Source organism: Lepidochelys kempii, chromosome 2 (genome assembly GCF_965140285.1).
Source record: "Lepidochelys kempii isolate rLepKem1 chromosome 2, rLepKem1.hap1, whole genome shotgun sequence".
Classification (NCBI taxonomy): Eukaryota; Metazoa; Chordata; order Testudines; family Cheloniidae; genus Lepidochelys; species Lepidochelys kempii.
In genome coordinates, this window is record NC_136381.1 from 137049426 (window position 1) to 137077204 (window position 27779).

The following is a 27779-nucleotide window of genomic DNA, read 5'->3' on the forward strand; positions in this document are numbered from 1 at the left end:
TTCTAATCCTTTAATCTTTCTTCTGGCTCTTCTCTGAACCCTCTCAAATTAATCAGCATCTGTCTCAAATTGTGGACACCAGAACTGGACACTATATTCCAGTAGTGGTCGCACCAGTGGCCGGTACAGAGATACAGAACCTCGCTACTTCTACCGGAGATTCCGCTATGGATGGGTCCCAGGGTCGCATTTGCCCTTTTGGCCAAAGTGTCGCAGTGGGAGCTCATGGTCAGTTGATCATCCACCATGACCCCAAGTCTTTTTCAGGGTCACTATTTCCCATGATAGAGTCCCCCTCTTGTACATATAGCCTATATTTTTTGTTCCTAAAGGGAAACTTTACATTTGGACATATTAAAATATATGTTATTTGCTTGTGCTCCGGTAACTAAGCAATCAAGATGGCTCCATATGAGTGACATGTCCTCTTCATTGTTTACCACTCCCCCGATCTTTCTGTCATCGGCAGATTTTACAGTGATGATTGTATATTTGCTTCCAAGTCACTGATCAAAAGTTTAGGTCGTATACATCCAAGAACCAATCCCTGCAGGACCCTACGAGAAAGAGACCCGCTCGATAATGATTCCTTATTTAAAATTACATTTTGAGACCTATTTGGTAGCCCGTTACTAAGGGGCGGAGTCCGAGTTGGGACATTTTTCTGACAACTTTACTTGTGTTTTCCGAACCTAGAACTCGGCTGGCAACGTATGGTTCAGGCTGAATTGGTTCCAACCTCACTGAGAATCTTACCTTCTACACAGGGGATATCTGCTTTCTGCAAAATCAACACCGAAAGGAGAAACACTTCCAAAGAAGCTCCTCCTTAGCACTCAGGTGCGTGAACACAAATCCTCTCTTAGTCCTCTGGGAGAGACTGCAAGAAGGAGGCTTGCTGCAGCAAGGCTACAGGGGTCTCCTAGGTTCCCCCTGCCCTGCATCCCTGTCCTGCCTGGCTGATGTCAAGGGAGCTCTGTGAGGTCACAGCCTCCTCACCACCTCTGCCCAATAGGCTGAGTTCCTGCCAAAGGCCCTTGTGAAGTCACTGCCACACCCACCTCTCCCTTGCAGGGCTGATGTCTGCCCCTGGACAGCCCAGTAGGATGTTTGAGCTGCTCCCCACCTCACCCCACATGCTCATTATTGATTCTGGGCAGCAAATAGGCTACCCAGAGTCTGTTCCTCACCCCACACTGAGTTTTTCAAAGATTCATATATTTTCTTTTAGGCCATTAGATCTCCTAATGAGGCCTCTATTTCACAAACCATGAAATTTCACACCCTTACCCCCATATTAAGCCCAATAGCTTGTGTTTCACTAAAACACGCCTTCCAAAAAGGCAGCCAAGTGTGATGTGAGGCCATCAGGAAACAGAGAATCCACCTCTTCCCTAGGCAATTTCTTCCACTCATTAATCTCCCTCACTCCTAGATTAGGACTGGGCATTTGCTGTATTCAGATGTGTTGTTTGAATGGGCTGACTTGTCCTCATCATTATTTACCACGACACCAATCTTTGTGCCCCCTGCAGACGTAACTGGCTGTGATGCGATATTGACTTCCAGATGGTTGGTGTAAATGCTGAAGACAGTTAGTGGCTGAGAGTCTGTTCACCCCCCGCCGTCTCCCAGGCACCACACACCCACTCCCCCCTGTAGTACAGGAAAAGGGCATCCAGCCCTACTCTCATATGCTTTCAAAAACACGCTTAGCAGCAGTTTCAACTATGGGGTTATGAACCACGCATGGGGGTCCCCTGTTAACAAACACTCTTCACATCTAGCGTGTCAACAGGCTGCAGTTCTATGCATCTGAGTTTCCCACCTTCTAAACTGGTATGATAAACCCACCTTGATGATCTTCATTTAAAATTGGGGAGACTGTATGGCACAGGGAAATGAAGTGACTTGCTTGTGGTCACACAGTGATTGAATGAAAAAGCCTGGATGAGAACAATGTATTTGTTCTGGTTCCCAGACCAGGCCCTGGTCCCTTGTGTTCCTTGCCTCTCTGGTCTAAAATTCAGGAAGCATCTTACTGGATGCTTTTCCTTCTTCTCCATTTTGCTTAGCTCCACATCCCCAGCGAGGAAGGATTTTTTGTTACCCAGCTGGCTCTAACATATGTGGTTATTGTCACAGACTGAGTCCCCCTGGTGGACACTTATCAGACTGCACCAATTGGACCCAACCTCTGGATCCAGCTCTGTGGATCTTTTCGGGGGATGCGGGTGGGGGAGGGTTTGCTGATTGTTCCATCGGGAGGAAGTCCTGTTGGGAGGGCAGGGGAGCAGAGAGATGGGGGAGAAAGCGATAGGGTGTGCGTCTGGAGGTCCAGACAGAAGGGCTGCAGCAAGCAGGCCCTCACAGATTGAAGTCGCGGAGAACCTGCCTGAAGCCTGGGAAGGACAGAGCTGGGGATCAGGGACACCCCAGGACAGGAGCCAGGAGGAGCACTGCGCTAGGGTGGATTCGCATGAGAAGGACAAATCGGAGCTGGATCAAGTATCAGTGCTGCCCAGAGCTGTATGGGGCCGTGAGTACTGGGGCTTGTGACTTTGCATTGGGAATCAGGAGGGAGGCTGTTAGCTAGTTAAATGGGGAGGTTGTCGCATGTCGCTCTGTGTGGCTTTGCAGAGAGCAGCAGAAGACGACACTGGAGGGGTTTGTTGGGGAAACTTTACTGACGCCAAAGACGACCAGGAGCACCCAAGACTCACCACTGGACAGGAACTTTGCCCAGGACTCCTGAACTCTGTGTGCAGACACATTGCTCGGTGTCAGCCCTTTCAGAGTGTGGTACCACTGGGCCTGTAGGGCCTTGTGTTGAATGTAACCCTGTTTTACTGCTTCCCCTATCTTTGCCCCTGTTGTTTTTCTCCTCTGTAAATATCAGTTTCCCTTTCCTGTAGGCATTGTACTCTTCCAATGTGTGTGTGTGTTCACTCTATTGGAAGAAAAGGTTAAAAGACTAGGGAGGCAAGTATCAACCCTGCGCTGCATCAGAGAACATGAAGATTTTCTAGATAGAAGTCTGTTTGGTTCTTGAAGCACAATATGCTGAAGAATCAAAGAGTGCAGTGCAGAACGGGGGAGAATATTGGCAGCTTGTGACCTCCAGAAGAAGAAAGAGGAGAACCTATGTACTCCCAATGCAGATAGAGGTGCAAAACCATTTTCAGGCTCTCTGCACAGCAAATGCAAAAAAGCAAACGCAATATGGGTTGCATAAAGAGAGGTATACCATGCAAGTCATAGGAGATGATGGTACTGCTCTACTCAGCGCTGGTTAGGGCTCAGCTGGAGTACTGTGTCCAATTTTGGTCACTGCTGTGTGAAAAGGATGTAGAGAAACTGGAAAGGATCCAGAGGCGAGTGACAAAAATGATCAAAGTTGTGGAATGTAAGCCATATGAGCAAAGGCTGGATGAATTGGGTATGTTTAGATTGGAAAAGAGGGAAATGATAGCAATCTTCAAATACTTGAAAGGGTTTCATAAGGAAAATAGAGAAAAATTGTTCTCTTGCCACAGAGGGCAGGACAAGAGGCAATGGGTTCAAACTATAGCATAGCGGATTTAGATTAAATCTCCAGAAATGCTTCATAACCAAGATTTTACCAATGATGATTGTATATTAGCTTCCAAATCACTGATCAAAATGTTAAATAGCATTAGCGCCAAGAACCAATCCCTGCAGGATCCTACTAGAAAGATACTTGCCTGAGAACGATTCCTCCTTTACAATTAGATTTTGAGACCTATTAGGTAGCCCGTTACTAAGGGGAAGAATCCTAGGCGGGACATTTTTCTGCCCATTTACCTTTTGTTTTCCGAGCCTAGAGCTCGGCTGGCAATGCATGGAGAAGACTGAAGAAGTTCCAACTCTCACTGAGAATCTTACCTTCTACCCAGGAGATGTCTGCTTTCTCCAAAATCAACAGAGGAAGGTGAAAACTCCCAAAGAAGCTCCTTCTTAGCACTCAGGTGCGTGAACACAAATCCTCTCTTGGTCCTCAAGGAGAGACCGTGAGAAGGAGGATTGCTTCAGCAAGGCTACAGGGGTCTCCGAGGTTCCCCCTGACCTGCACCCCTGTACTGCATGTCTGATGTCAAGGGAGCTCTGTGAGGTCACAGCCTCCTCACCACCTCTGCCCAATAGGCTGAATTCCTGCCAAAGGCCCTTGTGAAGTCACTGCCACACCCACCTCTCCTTTGCAGGGCTGATGTCTGCCCCTGGACAGCCAGGTTGGATGTTTAAGCTGCTCCCCCGATCACCCCACTTGCTCACTCTTGATTCTGGGGAACAAGCAGGCTTTCCAGTAAAACAGCAGAGTGTGTACCTCATCCCGCACTGAGCTTTTCATAGATTTGTAGGCCATTAGATCTCCTAATCCAGCCTCTATTTCACAAGTCATGAAATTTCAGACACTTACCCCATATTAAGCTCAATTCCTTGTGTTTCACTGAAACCCACCCTTCAGAAAGACAACCAGTTGTGATGTGAGGCCATCAGGAAACAGAGACTCAACCTCTTCCCTTGGTAATTTGTTCCATTGGTTTGTCTCCGTCACTGTCAAAAATTCTTGCCTCACTTCTAATTTGAATTTCTCTGGCTTCAGCTGACAGCCGTTGCTTCTTGTTGTGCCTTTCTTGGCTAGACTGAAGAGCAATTTGGTACTCATTATTTTCTCTCCATGAAAGGAGTTCTTTACCGAAATAAAGTCATCTCTCAAGCTACTTCTATAGCTAGGCCCCTACCAATTATAAAGGACAGTGAAATTAGCCCTGCCCTGTGAAATCCCATCTTCCCGTGCCGGCTTGGAGCATCCCGCTAGTCCGCTGGGCTGGGGACAGGACAAGATTTTCCCCTGCACAATTGCTCTCAGTGGGGCTATCAGACTCACCTGTAGACGCAACGCATTAGTGAGGTTGGTACACCCTCAGATCTGTGCTGCAGCAGCCCCGGAGTTGGGCTCAGGGCTTTGGCCCTGGCAGCTTCTGCCCAGGCTTGGGGATTCTGCCCCCACCCGCCCCTGTTCCGGCCAGGGCTCTGGGTGCCCAGGCTCAGGACTTCTGGCCCCTGAGGCTGCAGCCAGGGTTTGGGGCACCCAGACTCATGTCTTGAGCTCCCGAAAACTCCAGCCAGGTGCCCGGGCTTGGGGCTTCTGCCTTCCCCCTACACACACACACTCCTGCCAGGGATCTGGGCACCTGGGTTCAGGGCTTCTGCCCGGCAGCTGCAGTGGCCGCTCGAGGCTTCAGCCCCCGCGGCTGGAGCCAGAACTTGAGGCACTCAGGTTCAGGGCTGCTGCTCCGCAGCTGCAGCAGGGACTTGGGTGCCGGGCTTGAGGCTTCCACCCTCCAATTCTCTCCTGCCAGGGCTCTGGCTGCCCAGGCTCAGGGCTTACTCCCCCTGTGGCTCCTGCTGGGGCTCAGGTGCCTATTTTTCTGGGGCCCCCGAAATTGGCCGGGGCCCCTGCATTAATCTGCCAGGGAACCAGTAGCTAGGAGCCCCAGCTGAGGTGCTCCCACCAGCTGGGACCCACCTCCACATCCGGGAGCCTCCTCTCGCTTCAGGAAGGTTAGTGGCTGCTGCCTTCAGAGTCCAGCACTGAAGGCAGCACAGAAGTGAGGGGGGAAATGCTGTGACACCTCCCCCAAACAACTTTTGACCTCCCCGCATGATCCCATTTTGGGTCAGGACTCCCATGGTTTCAGCACTGTGAAATTTCAGATGTAAACATCTGAAATGGTGAAATTGACTAATTTAAAAACCCTCTGCCCGTGAAATTGACCAAAATGGTCGTGAATTTGGTAGGACCCTAGTTATAATGGATGCCCTAGCAGCTTTGCACTCCCAGTTCACCTGAAAGACCATTGACAATTCATGCTACATGAGAAATTTCCTAGAATAAACTACCAGGATTGGGAAAAAATGAAGGAAATCAACCAAAGTCTAAGCTGGGATGGAGAGCATTCATCCAAGCAGTGTTTCAACCCCTCCACTCCCACCTGTCTGCCTGCCGTGAAATGGGGGGATACAGAGGGGCATGGATTTCTGTTTGTGAATTTTCTAAAGACTAGGAGTACTTGTGGCACCTTCGAGACGAACACATTTATTTAGTCTCTAAGGTGCCACAAGTCATCCTTTTCTTTTTGCGAATACAGACCAACACGGCTGTTACTCTGAAACCTTTCTAAAGACTATAGGCTTTAACCCAAACCATACAGCCCAGACTCTCCATTCTTGAAAAAACATCCATTTTGGATTGTGCACAGCAGAGGCTGCTTGAAGGGGAGGGGAAGGTGGAGGAGGGAGGGTGAGGGGACAGGCTGGGCAAATGGCATGGCGTCTGCACGATATCACAGACACACACACACAACGATGCATGGAATATTATCCAGGACAGTAAATTATTTGGCCATAATTTACAAAGTCCTGAGTTTTGAAAGTACAATTTATCCAGGAAAAAAATCGGGGTGGGGGGTAGGAGAGTTGCAGTTACCAGCCTGGACTTCCAGTCTCTGGCCAGGCGCATCCCCCTCTTTAGGGTTTTCACCGGTGTCTTCTCCAAACTGCTCCTTCTGATATAATTCGACAACCATGTCCTGGCCTTCAGGGTCATTTGCAGGATCTTCATTGTTCCCAGCTGCAGCACCCCCCTCGTTATTCTGTCTGATAATGATCCCGCTATGGTTCAGCAAAATGGCATGTGTCATAATAGGCCCTCTGCTGAGAGCCCTCCATGTAGGGATAATACTCCCTTTCTCTTTTTCCTTAAGTACTTTCCCTTGTTTCCTATGAGTTTCCCTGTGTAACCGTTGTTTGTCTGATGATATCTATTCTGCCTAGTAACAGAGCGAGAGAGAAACCGCACCCTTTTTGGTGCCACGTGCCGCCCAGGAAGTGGGCTTTGTGCAGAAAGTCAGTTGGCTGTCAATGGACTGGCAGTTGGCTGACCGTTCGTTGCTCGTGGCTCAGGGACAGCTTGGGCTGAGCAATCAAGGTGCTGTTGTCTATTCCACCACTTCAGAGACAGAGGAGGTCCTTGAATTGTCCTTACCCACGCACACTGCCCGTTATAGCGGCAGCATACCGCACTCACTCTGCCCAGCGGGGGTAATTTGCTCAACCTTTTGAAGATGAGCGGAAGAGGAGGAGAGAGACGCACCTTGTGAAGCGATCTTACCTTCCCCCCCACTCTTCTCTTTCTCTCCTCTTTTATTTCTGCCACTATCATTTGCTTGTTACGAACTTGGCAACTGCCAAACTTATTATCTTTGTAATTAAGGTGTTAGGTAATAAATGTTATCTGGTTTGTGTTATTTACCTGTCAGTTTTTATTTTAAATACGCCCGGTGACAGATACAGAGAGTTCGATCCTGTAAAAAGGGGTAGGATTTGAGGCCTAGGTTTCATTACTCCCCTGAATTTTATAGATTTTAAGAGACCTGTCTGTAAGACTGACAGCGCCCAATCTAGATCTGAATAGGAAGGGCACGTGCAAGGTGCATTTGCTGACTTTTTATTGGAGTCCTGGACCTTCTGATGCTGCTTCAAATGTTTCATTCTCTCTCAGCACTGAACAGCAGAATGCTTCGTGTCCAACTCTGCCAGCCGTTGGCTCTGCGACATACAGCTGTGTACTGCTGCTGCTTTGAGAGAAACTGTGGTCACAGCTAGAATCCTGCCACCTACTGATGGAAATGTTGGTGTCTTCCTCCTGCCGACTAGCTGCTCACAGGGTGGTGAGCGTTTTAAGCTACTGGAAGTTTGGAGGCTGCAGCATGTGACTTCTGGTGCACACAGGGGGAGTGGGAAGATAACAGACAGGTCAGGAAGATATGGGTACAGGGAACGGTGGGAATTGCAGTGGAGGACTATTCCGACTCGAAACCAGAAAAGCACACCGTCACAACATTCACACTGCAAAGTGGGCAGATATGGGGGTGGGCCCACTGCAAAGATGTGGGTCTTTGCAGTCCAGCTGTCCTAGGCCCCAAAGAAAAAGTTTCACAGCCTGCTTTTTAAAGTGATGTGCTCTCTAAGATGAGAAAGCCACTCCTGTGCCAGGAGCCCCAGAACACTGATCAAAACCTAACGGCTCTCAGGAATGTTGAGGACTTGGAGCGGGGATTGAGGTCAGGTGTTTATTGTTTTGCACAGATGTGTAACTCTTGTGCTGTCTAAGGCCTTGGCTACACTTGCGAGTTACAGCGCAATAAAGGAGCCCCGGGCGCACTAGCTCACTCCCCGTCCACACTGGCAAGGCACGTAGAGCCCTCTGACTCCGTGGCTACAGCACCAGTGTGGACGCCCTGATCCTATAGTGCGCTGTGATCGGCCTCCACAAGTGTCCCACAATGCCTGTGCTAGCCACTCTGGTCATCACTTTGAACTCTACTGCCCTGCCCTCAGGTGACCAACCGTCAGACCCGCCATTTAAATTCTCTGGGAATTTTGAAAAATCCCTTCCTGTTTGCTCAGCTAGGTGTGGAGTGCTATCAGCGAATCCTTCCAGGTGATCATGCCTCCGCGCGCCAGGCAAGCCCCAGTATGGAGCAATGGCAAGTTGCTGGACCTCATCAGTGTTTGGGAGGAGGCAGCTGTCCCGTCCCAGCTGCACTCCAGCTGTAGGAATTACGATACCTTCTGGCAGATATCAAGGGACATGATGGAAAGGGGCCATGACCGGGATGCACTGCAGTGCAGGATTAAAATGAAGGAGCTGCAGAATGCCTACCACAAAGCCCGCGAGGCAAACCGCCACTCCGGTGCTGCCCCTGTGACCTGCCGTTTCTACAAAGAGCTGGACGCGATACTTGGGGGTGACCCCACCTCCACTCCGGGGACCACCATGGACACTTCAGAGCCCACTGCAACAAGGCAGGAGGAGGGGGAGGAGGAGGAGAAGCAAAGCAGGAGCGAGAGTGCTGAGGCGGAGGAAGACACCCCGGAATCCCTGCATGCATGCAACCAGGAGCTGTTCTCAAGCCATGAGGAAGGTAGCCAGTCGCCTTTACAGATGAAACCTTGAGATCTCAGCCGTCCATGTTATCACCGACCGAAAGACTCCAAAGAATCAGAAAGAGGCCATGTAGAAGCAAGGAAGACATGTTGCATGAAGTAATGCAGCATTCAAGAAATGAAAATCAAAAAGTGCAGGAGTGGCGGGAGAGTGAAAGGAGGGTCCGCCAGCAGAATGCGGATCGCCGGCACTAAAGCACGGACCGGCTGCTGAGCATCATTCAATACAGGGCCTCGTAGCAATGCAGCCGGAGCACTACCGCGCCCGCCCCCACCCCCACCCCCACAGCCCTTGCCCCAAAACTCTTTCCCTTGTGCTTCCATGTCACCTCCAACCCACTTTCCCCAACATCCGGGTTCTTACCGCCACCAGCTGCTTTCAACACCTGTAGTTTCACCACTCAGTCCTGAAAACGACAACCCTTACCCACTGCACTCAACCCCCATCACCATGCAGTATAGCCATCCTGAAGTGCAGCACTCATTGCACAGCACACCAGACAGGACATACGCAAATCTGTAATTGTACCGTTCCCCACCCCCTTGCCCTTTCTGTTTCCCAAGCAGTTGTGTCTCTTTTCAATAAATGGATTTTTTGGCTTTGAAAACATTCTTTATTATTGCATAAAGTAAAAGATACCTTAGCCCAGGAAAGCAACAGGCACTGCAAGTCAGCGTATCAAACACAGATTCCAACTAACATTGGAACCACTGCACTTCACTCCCATGCAGGGCATCAAACATTACCAGTGGCTTTCAACCTCAAATTGCTCCCTCAAGGCATCCCTAATCCTTGCAGCCCCGCGCTGGGCCCCTCTAATAGCCCTGCTCTCTGGCTGTTCAAATTCAGCCTCCAAGTGTTGAACCTCTGAGTTCCATGCCTGAGTGAATCTTTCATCCTTCCCTTCACAAATGTTAGGGAGGGTACAGCACGCGGATATAACTGCTGGGATGCTGTCATTGACCAGGTCCAGCTTCCCATACAGAGAGCACCAGCGGACCTTTAAAGGGCCAAAAGCACACCCCACAGTCATTCTGCACCGGCTCAGCATGTTGTTGAACTGCTCCTTGCTGCTGTCAAGGCTCCTTGTGTAGGGTTTCATGAGCCACGGCATGAAAGGGTAAGCGGGGTCTCCAAGGATCACAATGGGCATTTCAACTTCCCCTATGGTGATCTTCTGGTCTGGGAAAAAAGTCCCAGCTTGCAGCTTCCTGAACAGGCCAGTGTTCCGAAAGATGCGTGCGTCAGACACCTTTCCGGGCCAGTCTGCGTTAATGTCAATGAAACACCCATGGTGATCCACAAGCTCCCAGAGAACCATTGAGAAATACCCCTTCCGATTAACGTACTTGGAGACTAGGTGGGCTGGTGCCAGAACTGGAATATGCCTGCCATCTATCGCCTCTCCGTAGTTAGGGAAACCCATTTGTTCAAAGCCAGCCACAATGTCATGCACGTTACCCAGAGTCACGGTTCTTCTGCGCAGGATCCGATTAATGGCCCTGCAAACTTGCATCAACACGATTCCAACGGTCGACTTCCCCACTCCAAACTGGTTAGTGACTGATCAGAAGCTGTCTGGAGTTGCCAGCTTCCAGACTGCAACAGCCACCCGCTTCTCCACCGTCAGGGCAGCGCTCAATCTCACGTCCTTGCACCGCAGGGTGGGGGTGAGCTCACAGAGTCCCATGGAAGTGGCTTTTCTCATCCAAAAGTTCTGCAGCCACTGCTCATCATCCCAGACTTGCATGACGATGTGATCCCACCACTCACTGCTTGTTTCCCGAGCCCAAAAGCGGCGTTCCATGGTGGTGAGCATGTCCATGAATGCCACAAGCAAACTCATGTCATATACATTCCTTGAGTCGATATCATCGTCGGAGCCCTCACTGTCACTTTGGATCATGAGGAATAACTGGACTGCCAAACATGACGTGCTGGCGAGACTTGTCAGCATACTCCTCAGCAGTTCGGGCTTGTCAAGTTTCCTTCCCCACTCTGAACTCTAGGGTACAGATGTGGGGACCTGTATGAAAACCCCCTACGCTTATTTTTACCAGCTGAGGTTCACACTTCCCCAAGGTATAAACTATTTTACCTTTTGCCCTTGGACTTTATTGCTGCCACCAACAAGCGTTTAACAAATATACAACAGGGAAAGAGTCCGCTTGGAAACGTCTTTCCCCCACAAACCCTCCCCAAACCCTACATCCCCTTTCCTGGGGAAGGCTTGATAAAAATCCTCACCAATTTGCATAGGTGAACACAGACTCAAACCCTTGGATCTTAAGAACAATGAAAAAGCAATCAGGTTCTTAAAAGAAGAATTTTAATTGAAGAAAAAGTAAAAGAATCACCTCTGTAAAATCAGGATGGTAAATACCTTACAGGGTAATCAGATTCAAAACATAGAGAATACCTCTAGGCAAAACCTTAAGTTACAAAAAGACACAAAACCAGGAATATACATTCCATTCAGCACAGCTTATTTTATCAGCCATTTAAACAAAACAGAATCTAACGCATATCTAGCTAGATTACTTACTAAGTTCTAAGACTCCATTCCTTTTCTGTTCCTGGCAAAACAACACACAGACAGAGAGAACCTTTGTTTCTCCCCCCCTCCAGCTTTGAAAGTATCTCGTCTCCTCATTGGTCATTTTGGTCAGGTGCCAGCGAGGTTATTCTAGCTTCTTAAACCCTTTACAGGTGAAAGGGTTTTACCTCTGTCCAGGAGGGATTTTAAAGGTGTTTAACTTTCCCTTTATATTTATGACAGGGCTTCATTCCCGCAGACCGAAAGGGAAGACCGAGCACGCAGTACAAAAAAACACTGAAAGATGGCGCCAAACGTGGACGGAAGCAAAGGGAATGCTGGAATGCAAACCGATGCATCATGGGGTGTTGGGACAGGACCCAGAATGACCCACACTCCCCACCCCCTTCCCACAAGCCACAGCGCCAGAATGGGAAGAGGTGCTCTGCAGGAGAGCTGCCCATAATGCACCATTCTCAATGCCTCTGCAAGTGCCGCAAATGTGGCCACGCCAATGTGCTTGCAGCTATCAGTGTGGACAGACTGCAGCGCTTTCCCTACTGCGCTTTACGAAGGTGGGTTTAACTCACAGCGCTCTACATCTGCAAGTGTAGCCATGCCCTAAGAGTAAAGTGTGTATGTTTAAGAAGTTACTTTGCAAATCCTGTGGTTCCTCCCTTTAACTGCTCTGTGGTCCCTGAGGGGCTAAACTGGAAAGAGAAGTAAACAGAGATGAAGGGGAAATCTGGGAAAATGTGGAAAGTGCCTGGAGAGGCTTGAGATGTCCTAGCACTGGGTTTAGTTGCAGTCTCAAAGACAGACAGTCCCAGTTGTCCCCCTCCCATCTCCTCATCTGGTCTGTCTCTCTCCAGCATCCTGGCCTCCTGTATCAATCTAACTCCCCAGGCTCCTCATCCATTCGCAATCTCCAGCCCCAGCTCCTGCTTTCAATCTCTTTGCCCAGCCAGTCCCAGTTCTCCAGAATCCCAGCTCTTCATCAGATCCATCTGCCATTCCCCCTCACCTCCTTTCTCGTCATGGTATATGGAGGTACCAATGACATAGGGAAGGATAGGAGAGAGGTCTTGGAGGCTAAATTTAGGTTGCTGGGGAAGAGATGGAAGTCCAGGACCTCCATGATAGCTTTCTCTGAAATGCTGTCAGTTCCACACGCAGGGCTAGCTAGACAGGCAGAACTGCAGGTTCTCAATGCATGGGTGAGACAATGATGTAGGGAGGAGAAGTTTAGATTTATTAGGAACTGAGGAATCTTTTGGGAAAGGGGGAGCCTAAACAGGAAGGATGGGCTCCGCCTAAACCAAAGTGGAACCACATTGTTGGCACTTAAAATTAAAAACGTCGTAGAGTAGTTTTTAAACTAAGGGCTGGGGGAAAGCTGACATATGTGGAGGAGCATGTGGTTGGAACAGAGACGTCTCTTAGGGGAGGATCTATTAATGGAGATTCTTTGTGTTCTAGTAAGGAGGAGAGGATGGACGATAAAATACTGCTAGGATTGGATGAGAAACAATCAAATGAAAAAGAGTCCCATTCATTTACATCACAAAATGGCAGACAGCTGAAAAGTAACAATTTTAAGTGCTTATATACAAATGGTAGAAGTCTAAATAATAAGACTGCTGAACTAGAGTGCCTCATCTTAAATGAGGATATTGATACAGTAGACATCACAGAAACTTGGTGGAATGAGGATAATCAATGGGACACAGTAATACCAGGCTACGAAATATTTCGGAAGGACAGAATAGGCCGTACTGGTGGGGGAGTGGCACTATATGTGAAAGAAAAAATAGAATCAAATGAAGTAAAAAGCTTAAATGAATCAAACTGTACCATACAATCTCTATGGATAGTTATTCCATGCTTGAACAATAAGAATATAGCGGTGGGGATATACTACAGACCACCTAACCGGGATGATGATAGTGACCGTGAAATGCTCAGGGAGATTAGAAAGGCTACAAAAATAAAAAACTCAATAATAATGGGGCATTTCAACTATACTGACGGGATACATGTCACCGCAGGACTGGATGCAGAGAGAGTTTCTTGACACCTTAAATGACTGCTTCTTGGAGCAGCTAGTCTTGGAACCCACAAAAAGAGAGGCAATTCTTGATTTAGTCCTAAGTGGAGCACAGGAGCTGGTCCAAGAGGTGAATATAGCTGAACCGCTTGGTAATAGTGACCATAATATAATTAGATTTAACATCCTCGTTGCAGGGAAAACACCACAGCAGCCCAACAGAATAGCACTTAATTTTGGAAAGGGGAACTACATAAAAACGAGGAGGTTAGTTAAACAGAAATTAAAAGGTACAGTGCCAAAAGTGAAATCCCTGCAAGTTGCATGGAAACTTTTTAAAACCCCATAATAGAGGCTCAACTAAAACGTATACCCCAAATTAAAAAACATAGCAAGAGAACCAAAAACATGCCACCGTGGCTAAACAACAAAGTAAAAGAAGCAGCGAGAGGCAAAAAGGCACCCTTTAAAAAGTGGAAGTTAAATCCTAGGGAGAAAAATAGAAAGGAGCATAAACTCTGGCAAATGAAGTGTAACACTATAATGAGGAAGGCCACGAAAGAATTTGAAGAACAGCTAGCCAAAGACTCAAAAAGTAACAGCCATTTTTTTTAAAGTACATCAGAAGCAGGAAGTCTGCTAAACCACTAATGGGGCCATGGACAATCGAGATGCAAAAGGAGCACTCAAGGACCATAAAGCCATTGCAGAGAAATGAAATTAATTCTTTGTATCGGTCTTCATGGCTAAGGATGTGCGGGAGATTCCCAAACCTGAGCCATTCTTTTTAGGTGACATATCTGAGGAACTCTCCCAGATTGAGATTCATTAGAGGAGGTTTTGGAACAAATTGATAAATTATACTGTAATAAGTCACCAGGGCCAGATGTTATTCACCCAAGAGTTCTGAAGGAACTCAAATGTGAAATTACAGAACTACGAACTGTGGGAGATTAAATCAGCTTCTGTACCAGATGACTGGAGGATAGCTAATGTGATGCCAATTTTTAAAAAAGCTCCAGAGGTGATCCTGGCAATTACAGGTTGGGAAGCCAAACTTCAGTACCAGGCAAACTGGTTGAAACTATAGTAAAGAACAGAATTATCAGATACAAAGATGAACATGATTTGTTGGGGAAGAGTCAACATGTTTTTTGTAAAGGGAAATCATGCCTCACCAATCGACTAGTATTCTCTGAGGGGGTCAACAAGCATGTGGACAAGGGTGATCCAGTGGATTTAGTGTACTTAGATTTTCAGAAAGTCTTTGACAAGGACCCTCACCAAAGGCTCTTAAACAAAGTTAGCTGTTATGGGATAAGGTCCTTTCATGGATCGGTAATTGGTAAAAAGATAGGAAACAAAGGATAGGAATAAATGGTCGGTTTTCAGAATGGAGAGAGGTAAATAGCGGTGTCCCTCAGGGGTTTGTTCTGGGACCAGTCCTATTCAACATATTCATAAATGATCTGGAAAAAAAGGGTAAACAGTGAGGTGGCAAAATTCGCAGATGATACAAAACTACTCAAGAAAGTTAAGTCCAAAGCAGACTGTGAAGAGCAACAAAGCGATCTCACAAAACTGGGTGACTGGGCTACAAAAATGGCAGATGAAATTCAGTGTTGATAAATGCAAAGTAATGCACTTTAGAAAACATAATCCCAACTATACATATAAAATGATGGGGTCTAAATTAGCTGTTACCACTCAAGAGAGAGATCTTGGAGTCATTGTGGATAGTTCTCTGAAAACATCCACTCAATGTTCAGCGGCAGTCAAAAAAGAGAACAGCATGTTGGGAACCATGAAGAAGTGGCTAGATAATAAGACAGAAAATATCATATTGCCTCTGTATAAATCTATGTTACACTCACATCTTGAATACTGCGTGCAGATGTGGTCACCCCATCTCAAAAATATATATATTGGAATTGGAAAAGGCACAGAAAAGGGCAACAAAAATGATTAAGGGTATGCAAGAGCTCCCATATGAGGAGCAATTAATAAGACTGGGACTTTTCAGCTGTGAAAATAGATGACTAAGGGGGGCTATGATAGAGGTCTATAAAATCATGACTGGTGTGGAGCAAGTAAATAAGGAAGTGTAATTTACTCTTTCTCATAACACAAGAACTAGGGGTCACCAACTGAAATTAAAAGGCAGCAGGTTTAAAACAAACAAAAGGAAGTATTTCTTCACACCATGCACAGTCAACCTGTGGAAGTCTTTGCCAGAGGCAATGTTATGAAGATCAAGACTATAACAGGGTTCAAAAAAGGACTAGATAAATTCATGGAGGATAGGTCTACCAATGGCCATTAGCCAGGATTGGCAGGGATGGTGTCCCTAGTCTCTGTTTACCAGAAGCTGGAAATGGGCAACAGAGGATGGATCACTTGATGATTACCTGTTCTGTTCATTCCCTCTGAAGCACTTGGCACTGGCCATTGTCCAAAGATAGGCTACTGGGCTAGATCAACCTTTGGTCTGACCCACTATGGTCGTTCTTATGTTCATCCACCCACCCCACTGGTTCTCACTCCTCTCTGCTCTCTGGCTGCAAGTCTCCTTGCTCACTCAGGTCTACTCTCCGCCCTCCCCTCAACTCCAAATGCCAGTTTCTTTCACCTCCTGCCAGCTTCCAACATCCCTTAGGCTTTTTCTCCCAATCTACTCACCCCTGTCCCCTAGTCTCTGCATTTCAATCTAGTACTTCCTCATCTGGGCCCAGTGGGATGGGGGAGGTGGGTAATTGAGAGCACAGGAGAGACAGGCTCTCTGCTCTCAGTTCAGGTATCTGGACCCAGCACAGACCGCAGCAGTTGAGAGCTGCAATTGCAGGGAAAGTCCTGCTCAGCCCCAAGCTGGAGCATGCCAGTGCAGACACAATTGCCAGGGGGAATGGAGCTGCTAACCTCAAAGAAGCCTCTATTGGGTCTGTGTGAACTCTGACTTTTCAAAGACTTCTCATTTGGTCAATTTAGGCAGATTTTCGGAGACAGCAAAAGCCGCATCCCTGGCACAAAGGCCACCTCCTTGGGAAATTTCAAGTCCCTGCTTCAAAGCCTGGGGGCACTAGAGCTTTTCAAACAAAATGTCATCAGAAGTGTTTAGCATTGGTGAGCACTGTCTACATAGATTAAGGCCAGAAGGGACCACTGTGGTCATCTCGTCCCCGCCAAAACAGACCCATAACATCTGGCCTAGCCTCATTCTCACGAAAGCTGAATGACTTTGACTGAATGTTTCAGGAAATATTCAGCCTCAAGGCAGACACCCAGCATGGGAAATTTCAGCCCAGCCAGTTACAGTTTGACAATGTTATAAGCAACTGAAAACAAAGGCGTATCGTGGGAAGCACCGGGCAACCTTAATAACAGGCGGTGCTGGCAGCGCCCCCTGTAATGTGAGGCACTCACAGCTGGCTGGAGCAATGGGATGTCAGTCAGGGCCAGCAAAGGTCAGGATGTCAGAAATCCTCCTGATTTGAATTCACACACCAGAAATCTTCTTTGCAGCGCCCCACAGCTCCTCCCCAACTTCAAAAACAACTTTTGACACCTAGCTCCAGGGTCTGACCCCTCCAGGTGCTTGGCTCAAAGGGCTGAGCAAGCTAATCCCCATGGGGTGCAATGGAAGTCGGGGTGCTGAACACCTGCCATGACTCGGCCCTTTGGTATGTCATACAGCCAGTCGGTGGAAACCATACTACACTGCCAGTTCAGCCTGGCCACAAGCAGGGGTGACCCCTCTTAACTGCTAGTGGATTGGCCACTGCTTACACCTGGGTTGAAGTTGGTCTTTTATGTTAGCTCTGTTTTCTTTGTACCAGCTTGTGCCATCAGATTTTTGCTGCTTGCCCAAGGGAAATAAGATGCGAGAGCAGAATCATGTCCAGAGTCCAAAAAACAGCAATTAATCCAGAAACAATAAATTAATTATAAAATGTTGTTAATACCTGGAGTGACCCCACCAGGAAGCCAAATAGCCTGAAGACAAACCATGGAGCTCGAACTTTTCTTTAGAGTTAGTATTCTAAAGGCTGGTGCTGGTGTCAGGAAGGGCAGGGCGAGTCACTTCTCTCCCCAACCTGCCTAAACACGCACTGTTACCCCTTTGGGATTTAGAGAGCATGGCCCCTTTAAATCTTTTCCCGGGGGATGGGGAGTTGATTGTTCTATGAGGAGAAAGTCCTGTTGGGAGGGCAGGGAAGCGGGGAGGGGGGAAGAGCACGACAGGGTATTTAAGCCCTCCTGCTGGTGTCGCAACTTTTTGCTAAAAACGGTCTAATTGTCACGTATTTTCTGTCTCCCCCCAGTCGGTACTGGTGGGTCCCGCTGCTGGCTGGATCCCTGCTTGCCAGCCGCCTGCCCACCAGCATTGAGTGGGGGGACCCAGTGGCTGACAATGGGGGTGGGTGTGCAAAGCTGGTGGCAGGGTGTTCCCCCTCTCGCTGTCCTCTCCCTGCTTTGCCCCTTCACCTTGACCCCAGCCCCGCTGCTCCTCCATATCTGCACCAGCGGGGAGTGTCCCGCTCCCAGCACTGTGCGGAGAACCAGCCCCTGGTCGGAGTGCTCAGCTCACCAACAGCCGGGCCAGCAGGCTACTTCTTTCCCCCACTGTCTCTGGCTGGGCTGGCCCCACAGGAAAGCTCAAGACCCTCGGCTTGGGGTGTTGGCCAGGAGGAGCCAAGCCCTGCATGTGCCAAAGCCCCAGGCAGCCGTGGCACAGGGAAGCCTTTCTGCCCCTCAGCTAAGCTCTGGAGCGGCGGCGGGGGGAGGCGGGGAAGCGATTTCCAGGATGTTTGCATCCCGACCCTGCAGACTCCACAGCAGTCCCCCGGACAGAGGCCTAGCACCCTCTGCACCCACCCCCACCCCGGAGCACAGGGTTTGGTCCGTCCCCTAGGCACCCTCCCCTGCTGAGCCACCTCACTGGCCAGGTTCACTCAAGCCCCTGCAGTCAGGTTCTCTGGGCACAATGCATCCGTAGGGCTTCATCCCTTCCTGCTTGCGCTGTAGCCAGGGGCCAGGAGGCAGCTGGGTTATAAAGGTGGCCAGCAGCAGCCTGGAGGTGTTAGCTGCCTTTCGACACCGTGTGGGCAGAAAGGAGCAAGGTGCTTCCAGCCACGGGCAGGGGGAGAGGGGGAAGAGATGAGCTCTGCAAAGACATGGGCCAGGTCATTCCTCCCCACCCCCCTCCCCAGCTGTGGCTGGAAGCAGCTTCCATCCTTTCCCCCCAGCATAGTGCGGAAAGGCTGTTGCTGGCCACATTCTGGTGTGAACCCAGGCAGAAATCTGGGGTGGGGGGGCATGTGAACTTGTGTGCCACCACCCCCCCCACACAGGTTGCCTTTGGAAGATGTGGTACCAGGTACCAGGAGAGGCGGATCCGGCCCAGGGGCCCAGCCAGGCATGGAGGGCGGAGAGCACCAAGCAGGGAGGGTCGAGCCTGTTGGTCACCCGTCACCTCCCTGTATCAGAGAGATGAACGGGAGTGTGTGTGTGTCACCTCTCTCCATGTGAACCCTAAAGCCTAAAAGGTAAGAAGGGAAATAAAAGGAATCCAACTACTCAGTGTTTCTTTTTAACAGGGGCTCAGTAAACTTGATGTTAATTTTAACATTTGTACTGCATCGTTCTGATTGATTGCAGCTGAACTTGCTTGAATACGAGTAATTTTACCAGGTGTCCCGTATTCAGCATAGGGAAATATGGTCACCCTAATTAAGGGGCAGGCTGTTAGCTTGTTACTTGGGGAGGCTGTCACTCTGTGTGGCTTTGCAGAGAGTGACAGAAGAGGGCACCAGAGAGGTTCGTTGGGGAAACTTTACTGGCGCTGAACACAACCTGGAGCACCCAAAACTCACCACTGGACTGGAACTTTGCTCAAGACTCCTGAACTCTGTGTGTAGACACATTACTCGGTGTCAGCCCTTTCAGACTGTGCTACCACTGGGCCTGTGGGGCCTGGTGTTGAATGTAACCCTGTTTTTGACCGTTCCCCCTAGCTTTTCCCCTGTTGTTTTTCTCCTTTCATCCCTCTGTAAATAAATATTTCCCTTTCCTGTATTCATTGTACTCTTCTGGTTCACACTGGGGACAGGTGTCTCTGGGGGGGAAGGGGCTTTCCCTGATGCATTCCTGCACGTGCCTTTTCTTGGCCAGAGCTACCTGCAGAGCAGACTCTATGTTGGCCACGAGGGCGCTAAAATTACACAACCACAAAAACAGGAGAGAAATTTCTCTCTAAAGATCAAAAAATAACAAAGAAGGAAGAACCCAGAACCACTGGAACTACAACCAAAAGGCTAGAAATCCCCTTGAAAAGGAACTAACGATGAGTTTATATAAAGCAGGAGGGGCAGGGTAATTGGTGGCTGAAGGCAGGAGGACACTGTCTGTCCCTTATTTCTCTGATGCTCCCACCTGGGAGCTGTTCTTAAACATTTACAAATATTCCTTTTCTCTCTCTTGGTGCTTCTGAGTGCACGCCAGAAGCACTTCAACTCAGAAATGGGCATCTGGCTGAAACACCTTTTGGGTAGCGGCCATTAGATCAATAAATCAGACATTGTTCTTCAATGGAGGGAAGGGATCTTCTTATTGAGCATGAGAGACTATTACTGGTATTGAAAAGGCTGCACATTTGCTTCATTTACTTCAAGGAGCAACATGCCCTATATCTGGCCACTACCCTACATTTAGCTATATGCAGGACTAAGCTCTTATAATGACAAGCACGGTGTGACTGGCCCCTTTAAAAAGAAGCTGTGCCCAGTGCCACTGTGACTGAACCTGCTGCCCAACTGGGCTTAAAGAAAGGCACCTGAGGAAGTGGTGGCAGAGAGTTAGAGGCTCCTACAGATGAGTTTGATACACCAGGGGAACAAAACTTCAGCCAGGTAGGGCTGGAAATGGCCTCCAAAAAAGAACAAAGGACCAGGAAGAAGAGAAACTTTGGCTTTCTTCCTTGATGGCCGCTAGCCTATGTAGGTTTTTATACCATGCTAATCACCACAGTGTCTGAGCACCTTCCAGTAGTGCATTAAGGACCGTAACCACACGTGTGTCGAGTTGGGGTAGTGCCTTGTTTAAAAATAGAAAATACTTGTAGCTATCAGTTTATATGAGAAAAGGTTGCTTTCTTCAGTGTTGATTGGACGATTGCGGGTCTGAAGAAGGAAGGGGAGACTTGCTCTCAGACCCAGCAGGGTTGAAGACTCAGCATATAGGGACAGTTGATATAAGCAGTGCTTGTAGCACAGCCAACAATCCAGAATCTTGCTAAAGTTCTAAGTTCTGCATATTGATCACCCACACAGAGAGAAGCAACACGAAAATCATTCCGGTTGCAAAGTCAAGCACTCAAAAGTTGGGAAATGCCAGACACAAGGCGGCCACTGCAGCAGGTGACTTTAACAGTCCAGTCATGCAAGTCATGCCCCCAGGTTTCAATAATACCAACTCTATCAAATGTAGTTATCAGTGAGAACGTTTAGTTCCTCCTGCTTCTTACCCAGTCTCCTAGCAATGGTGCATAAACAATTCAGTTTCTTCTCTTCACATTTATTTACCACCTCTAGTCAATATCTTCCCAATACCCTGAGTTAGAACCCCATTTGACAGCTTAGTACCCTCCCTTTGTACTGTTAGAGGAATGTCCTCCCAGCTGCGTCACTAGTCTCCAAACCGTGAGATTATCCCCCACTTCGGAGATGCAGCCTCCCCATTGGTACAGCCCCTCTCTCACTGGAACATGTCACTATAGCCCTGAGGCTGCAGTACAACCCTGGAGCAGCTTAGCCCCACTCCCCGGCTTGTGGTGGAGGAACCCATTCCCTGAGAGTTTCTGTGAGCCAAGCCCTGCAGGGATGGGGGAGGGAAGGTTGGCTCATCACAGGCTCAATACACTCTGAAAGGGGCCTAAGAGAGCAATGCTCATCAATGATATTTGGCCATCACCGCACAACAGTGCTAACAGCATTCCGAGGTTGAGTGTCATGCATGCTGTGTACAGTACACCATAGCATTTCACTGAGAGCAAGGATGGGTTATCTGTAGCCAGGGAGAAATTCACAGGGTCAGACGCTTCCCTCCATTGGCAGTGTAGGGGGAGAAAGACAACGACTCTGCATCTGCAGTGGCACGGGATTGCTGGCTTTGCAGCATGCTCTGTAATGGGACTCTCCACTCACAGCTAGTCAGGCACCTCACCCTGGCCGTTCCGGTGAATTTCCCTCCCCGCTGCCAGCCATCCAAACTGCAGTTGCTGAGATGATCTTCCTCTCCTGGTGCTGTCTTCCCCACTTTCCCAAGTCTGACTCTGGCTGCCCTTTTTCCATGTCCAGTTTGGACTTCTCCTTCTTACCTCCAAAGCTCCCTATGCAAACATCTCCCTGTGTAAAAATATCTCCACCTCAGTCATCTGCTCCTCCCCTCCCACTCCCACCTTACAGACCCTTCTTCCTGCAGCATCCTGCTGCTACTGGGAAGGACCCAGCAACCTCCGCTCAGGCTCCCCTTTCTATTCATTCCATCAGACTCACCCGGTACCTCTCCTACACGCCTAGAGTGACCCCTTTAGCTTGAGTGAGAGGGGCTTGTGCTGATGGACCCTGGTTCAATCCACACCAATGCCTGTGGTGTCTGTATGTGGCCAGGGTTTTACTTACCTGTCATTGTAGGTTGTTCAGCCCATTCCCAGCCATCTGTGGTACATCTTTTGCTTCTTGCCATCTCTGTGATGTCGGTCCTTCATCTGTACAAGGACACGGCATATCAAGGCCAATCCAGCAGCTCCCATCCGGTCTTCACCTCCATGATAGACAGCGCATCCCAGCCTGACCACAGAAAGACAGGGTGGTGTTCTTCAGGGGAACCTGCTGGAGCTCCAGTCTCCCCTGATCCACCTCACCCCACACACTAAGGGTTTTCAGAAGATACTGCTAATCTCAGCTAAACAAAGCAGCTAAAATGAGGTCAGTGTGGGTGGATTTACTGAATAGACTGGTTCTAAGAGAAGAGGAGATTCCTTCTCTGCTCTCATGAGATTCCCATAGGAAAAGTATCTGATGACAGGGTGGGGACAATACAAGCCCTCAGCCCCTGGAAAGCTAGGAAATCAGGACTCTGGGAGTTAAGGCTTGTCTCTGTCCTGCTGGAGGGAGCAGAGCTGGAGACCAGAAAGGGCACTGGTGTAATTGTATGAAAGACAGTGACCTCTACCTGTGAAGATGGCTGAAGCTTCTTGCAAGCAATAGAGTCCAGGATCCTTACGCCTCCTTTGGCGATGCTTTTCCTAGGAATAAAATCAACACAGTACAATGAGAACAACGTGTGAGTTCCAGGGCTGGGATCCAGGGATAAGGGCTGCTCTCAGCCAGGCTGCGTACCAGAAACTGGATCTTTGTCCCAAGAGCTGCAATCACCCAGATGAGTGAGTAGTTCCTACCTCTGTGAGGGGGGTGTGGTTTTCCATCTAAGCATCACTGAGAGCCAGCTCCTGTCAGTTTGACAGGATGCGGTCATTGCTCCCCAAGCTGGGCCAGCTGCTGGCTGCATTGATGTAGGAGGCATGGACAGATCCCAAAGCCTGGAAGACAGAGAAGGGAGGAAGCCCCTGCTCATTTACCGTTCAAGGAAGGGAGAGGAGAATGAAGGGGGGAAGTGAAGCTGCCCTGTGGGGAGGGCACGAGAGTAGAACCCAGTCCCGTTCCCAGATCCACCCCATGTTTGTAGGTGTGACCTTAGAGAGGTCCATCACCTTCATTCCCTGTCTGTAAAATAGAGATAATAGTTTCTTCCACAAACACACAGGAGGTAAGGGGAGGACAGTCCCATTATCTGCATGGGGCTCAGGCAGTCTGTGCACAGGTTGTTCCAGAGTGAGGGGAGAGACCCAGATTTTGCTCCCTACAAGCAGGAGAGGAGATGGGATCAGAAGACCAAGGAAGGGGGATGGGGTAGGAACTGCTGCCACAGATGGGGCTTATGGATTTGGTCAGTGCCAGACCCTTGGTACCTCCTTTCAGTAAATGGTTTCTCTACTGAGAAGACTGGCCCCTCCTGTCATCGGCAGTCCGCATACTATTTGAAGACCTTCCTAGTGTCCTCGAATGCCCCCTTAGTTCTTCTTGAATGTGATAGATTCATTGAATCAGATTGCTAGCCAGGAATTTCGGCGAGGCCATTGCTGTGTACGATGAAATCAGGGGGACATCTATAGTTAGCCAAAAAAAAAAAAAAGGTGTCATTGGCAAATTTGGAGCTGATCTGTCCTTTCAGCTGAAGATACACAGTCACAGGGGGATGAAGCATGCCATCTTGGTTAGTTGATCTATGATAGTCAGTTGCACCATGTGGCCATTTGATTCAGGGAGTTCTACAATGAAATCCCTGGCAATGGCTGCCCATGGCTGGGGCAAGGTCTCCAGAGGCATAGGGTGCCAAGAATTTTGGTGTGTGGTGCCTTGGTAAGAGCTCAGAAGTCACTAGTCAACATGTCTGAATTTCAGCCCATATCCAGCACCACCAAATGAAGCAGGAGGTTAGGCAGGAGATTTTGAAGCACCCAAAGTGCCCTGTTGGGAGGTGTCCTGTTTCAGATGTAGGACCTTCAGCGGGGGACATCCTGGCAGAACACACAGGCAGTCCTCAGTAAATGTTATTGGGTCCCACATGGAATGTTGTTTCTCATTCCCTAATTATCAAGGGACTCCTATAGTTTTTGTCTGTGGGGTGAGCCTCCAGGAGCGGTATGCACAGGGGTGCAGCTGGTGCTGGAAGCCATGCCCCAGAGAGCATGGCCCCGATTGGTATATTAGATGTGTCAACTTCTATGATGAATGCTCCAGTTGGATTGGGGTGTGCCAGAACAGGTGCAGCGGTGAAGGCAATTTTGAGCTGTTTGAGGGCTTGTTGGGCCTTGGGTGACCAAACAAATTGGACAGTCTTGTGGAGGAGAGCTATCATGGGGGTTATTTCTACTGAGAACCCTGGGCCGAAGCAGCAGTAAAATTGGTAAAGACTAGGAAGCACTGCTCTTTTTGAGTACTTCAAGCTTCCTCCCAGTTGTGGATGGCTTTTCACCTTATTTGCATCAATCTTAATGCCTTCTGGGGAGAAGATGTACCCCAAAAACTCCATGGAGAGCTGGCTAGAGGTACACTTTTCCAATTTTGTATAGAGACCATGCTGCCGCAACCTCTCTGGGGTCTGTTGTGGGGCACATGCTGCTCTGGGTTCTCCAAAAAGAGAAGTATGTCATCTAAATAGATGACAATGTATTGATCCAGAATGTCCCCAAATACATCACTGAAGAAGTGTTGCAAGGTCAATCCAAATGGCATTACCAGACAATTAAAGTGTCTATAAAATGTATTGAAATCTCTCTTCCATTTGTCCACCGCCCAAATGAGTGTTAGATTGTAAGTCCTTGGAAGTCTACTCTGATGAATGCCCGTACAGGTTTCATGTGATCCAAAAATTCTGGGATTAAGGATAGGGGATAATGGTTCCAAACTTTCACTTTGTTCAGGGGCTGGTATTCTACAGAGAGGCATAGAGTCCCTCCTTTCTTCTTTCCAAAGAGGGCCAGGGCCTCTGTGGGAAATGCTTAATCGTAAATAAACCCTTTGGATCCGTTTTCATGATTTTACACAGGGAGAGCCACTAGTTCTGGTTCGGACATTGCATAAATACAGCCAAAGGCACTTTTGGGCAAGGTTTAGGTCAATAGGGCAGTCATAGTCTTGGTGCAGAGGTAATGTGTCCTCCTTTCTTTCAAAGATGTCCACATAATCCTGGTATTTATCAGGAATGTCGGGTGTCAGAGTCAAGAATGGTGGAGTAGGTCCAGGGGCAGAGGCTGGTTAAGGAAACCCCTACATTTTCAGTCACCTCCATTGAGCCATTCCGGCAGGGGCAGCACAGGGCCAGGCTCAGGTAGCAAGGCCTTGAGTCACACCTGGTATCCCCATTTATGTACAGGCCACTTACTTCTGGAAAGCCTGCTTTTCTGCAAACAGTCGCACCACCTGATGTCACATGTTGCATCTGATAATTAGGTCTAGTGGTTGGAGCTGAGGTCACAGCTAGACATAGGATTGCACCTAGGCTAAGAGTGATGCTAGAATCAAGATCCAGGAAGACGCTGGAGATGATGATGTGATCAGAGTCTGTAGACAAACCAGAATCAGAACTGGAGCCAGAGTCCAAGTGCTGGCCAAGGGTCGAAGCCGGGTGATCAGAGTCCAAAGTTAAGCCAAGTCGATATCAAGCCAGAGTCCAGATACAGGCGGAAGGTTGAAACCGGGTAGTCAGAGTCCGAGAGCTTGGGGAGGATCAAGAGGAGGAGGCAAGGCTGGAGCGGGTCAGTTGTGGGGCTGGAGCAAGGCTAGAATACGGCAAGGATAATGCTGAGCCAGAGTTGGTAGCCAATGTCGAGAGCCATGGGTCATGCCGAAGTCAGCAGCAAGAGACCGGAGCCGAGGGTCAAGACAGTCAATAGCCGGGAACCGGAGGGTAGGGCAGGGCGGTGCATGCAGGCAGAAACCAGGAACAACATGGGGACTGTCTCAGCAGCAGGGCAGGGGTCTGCCTTGTTGTCCAGATGACTTGAGGGTACTCCCAGGCACTGCCCACCCAGAGCCCTAGACACCTGGGTTCAAGTCCCAAGCATCCTCATCTAGGGACTCTCTTCCGAGGAATAAAAGAAGGACAGCAGGATGACAAAGATGTCTCTGTCCTTGGGCTGGGATCCAGGCCAAGGGGAGCTCCCACCAAGGCGAGGTGTCATGGCCTCCTCACCATGCCTTGCTCCTGTTCATTTCATACTCAGAGACCCCCTAGCAGGAGGGAAGAATAAAGGGCAGAAAGTGAAGCTGCCCCTGGGGGGAAGGCACTAGCCTGGGACCCAGTCCAGTTCCCAGAGCTACACCCAGGATTGTGTGACCAGGCACCACAGCCCTTCCTCTGTGTCTTTGTCCCCACCTGTCAGATGGGGAGGATCCTTCACTTCCCAGGGTGCTTGGGGGGAGTTTCATTCCTGGCTGGGAAGAGTTCAGATACAATGTGGGTGGACTGGGCCCCTGGTGCAGGATGGATTGGACATTCACTAGCTCAAAGGTGACACGGGCCAGGGGCACCTCTGAGCAGTGAGCACAGGGGAGGGGTTCCACATCAGGCCACCATAGAATCATAGAATCATAGAATCATAGAATATCAGGGTTGGAAGGGACCCCAGAAGGTCATCTAGTCCAACCCCCTGCTCAAAGCAGGACCAATTCCCAGTTAAATCATCCCAGCACTCCCAGACTGCAGTGGTTACTGATGATAAACCATGGTTCTACCGATGTTCTCATTTGTAGTTGTCCTGGGCGGGGCCAGCCCCATGGTGCTGAAAGCCTGATGCTTCATAAAGGCTTCTGGGCAAGGGGCAGGAGAGTCGGGGAGGGCGTGTGGTGAGAGGGAGGTGGCGTTCTAGGTTTGGCTCCCTGACGGCAGATTCCTCCTGTGGCCCCTTGGTATGGAGGAGGGACTGAGGGGCCCTGCCACAGCAGCCCGGGTCAGGAATTGTTTCAGATGTGACACTAGGCCATTCCCCCTGCTCTAATGCAGAGCTTTCAGAGCTCCACTGGGGGACATGGGCCTAACATGCAGGCCCTTCTGCATCAGGCTGGGCAGGGAGAGCTTGGCATGGGAAAAGGGGCGATGGCAGAGAGGCCAAGGCCAAGAAAAAAAGGATGGGGAAGAACCTCATGCCCCAGACAAAGGGGATTTGGGAGCAGAGGGAAGGCCCGCCCCACCCAGAAGGGAGAGGGTTTCACTCAGTGCTGTCACCTCTATCTCCACTCCCACTAGCCCCTCTCCCCAATGTATAGTGAGACAGAGCAGTACCTGCAGCAGGGAGTGTGAGCTGCTCGACGTGTGAGGTGGGGGCCTTTTAAGGGTGTCCCATGGGATGTCCCATGCGCATGGAGTGCCTTGGGCACCTGGCACAATCACCGGATGTAAAATAGGTGGGCCATCACTTTGTCTGTAATATCCAGTAATATCCTCCTCCTGCAAGGGAACAAGGATTAATCAGAGACTCAGACACTCCCGGCAACGAAGAGTAATAACGGCACCTGGAGCCAGCTAAATTTCCACCCAGCCCTTCA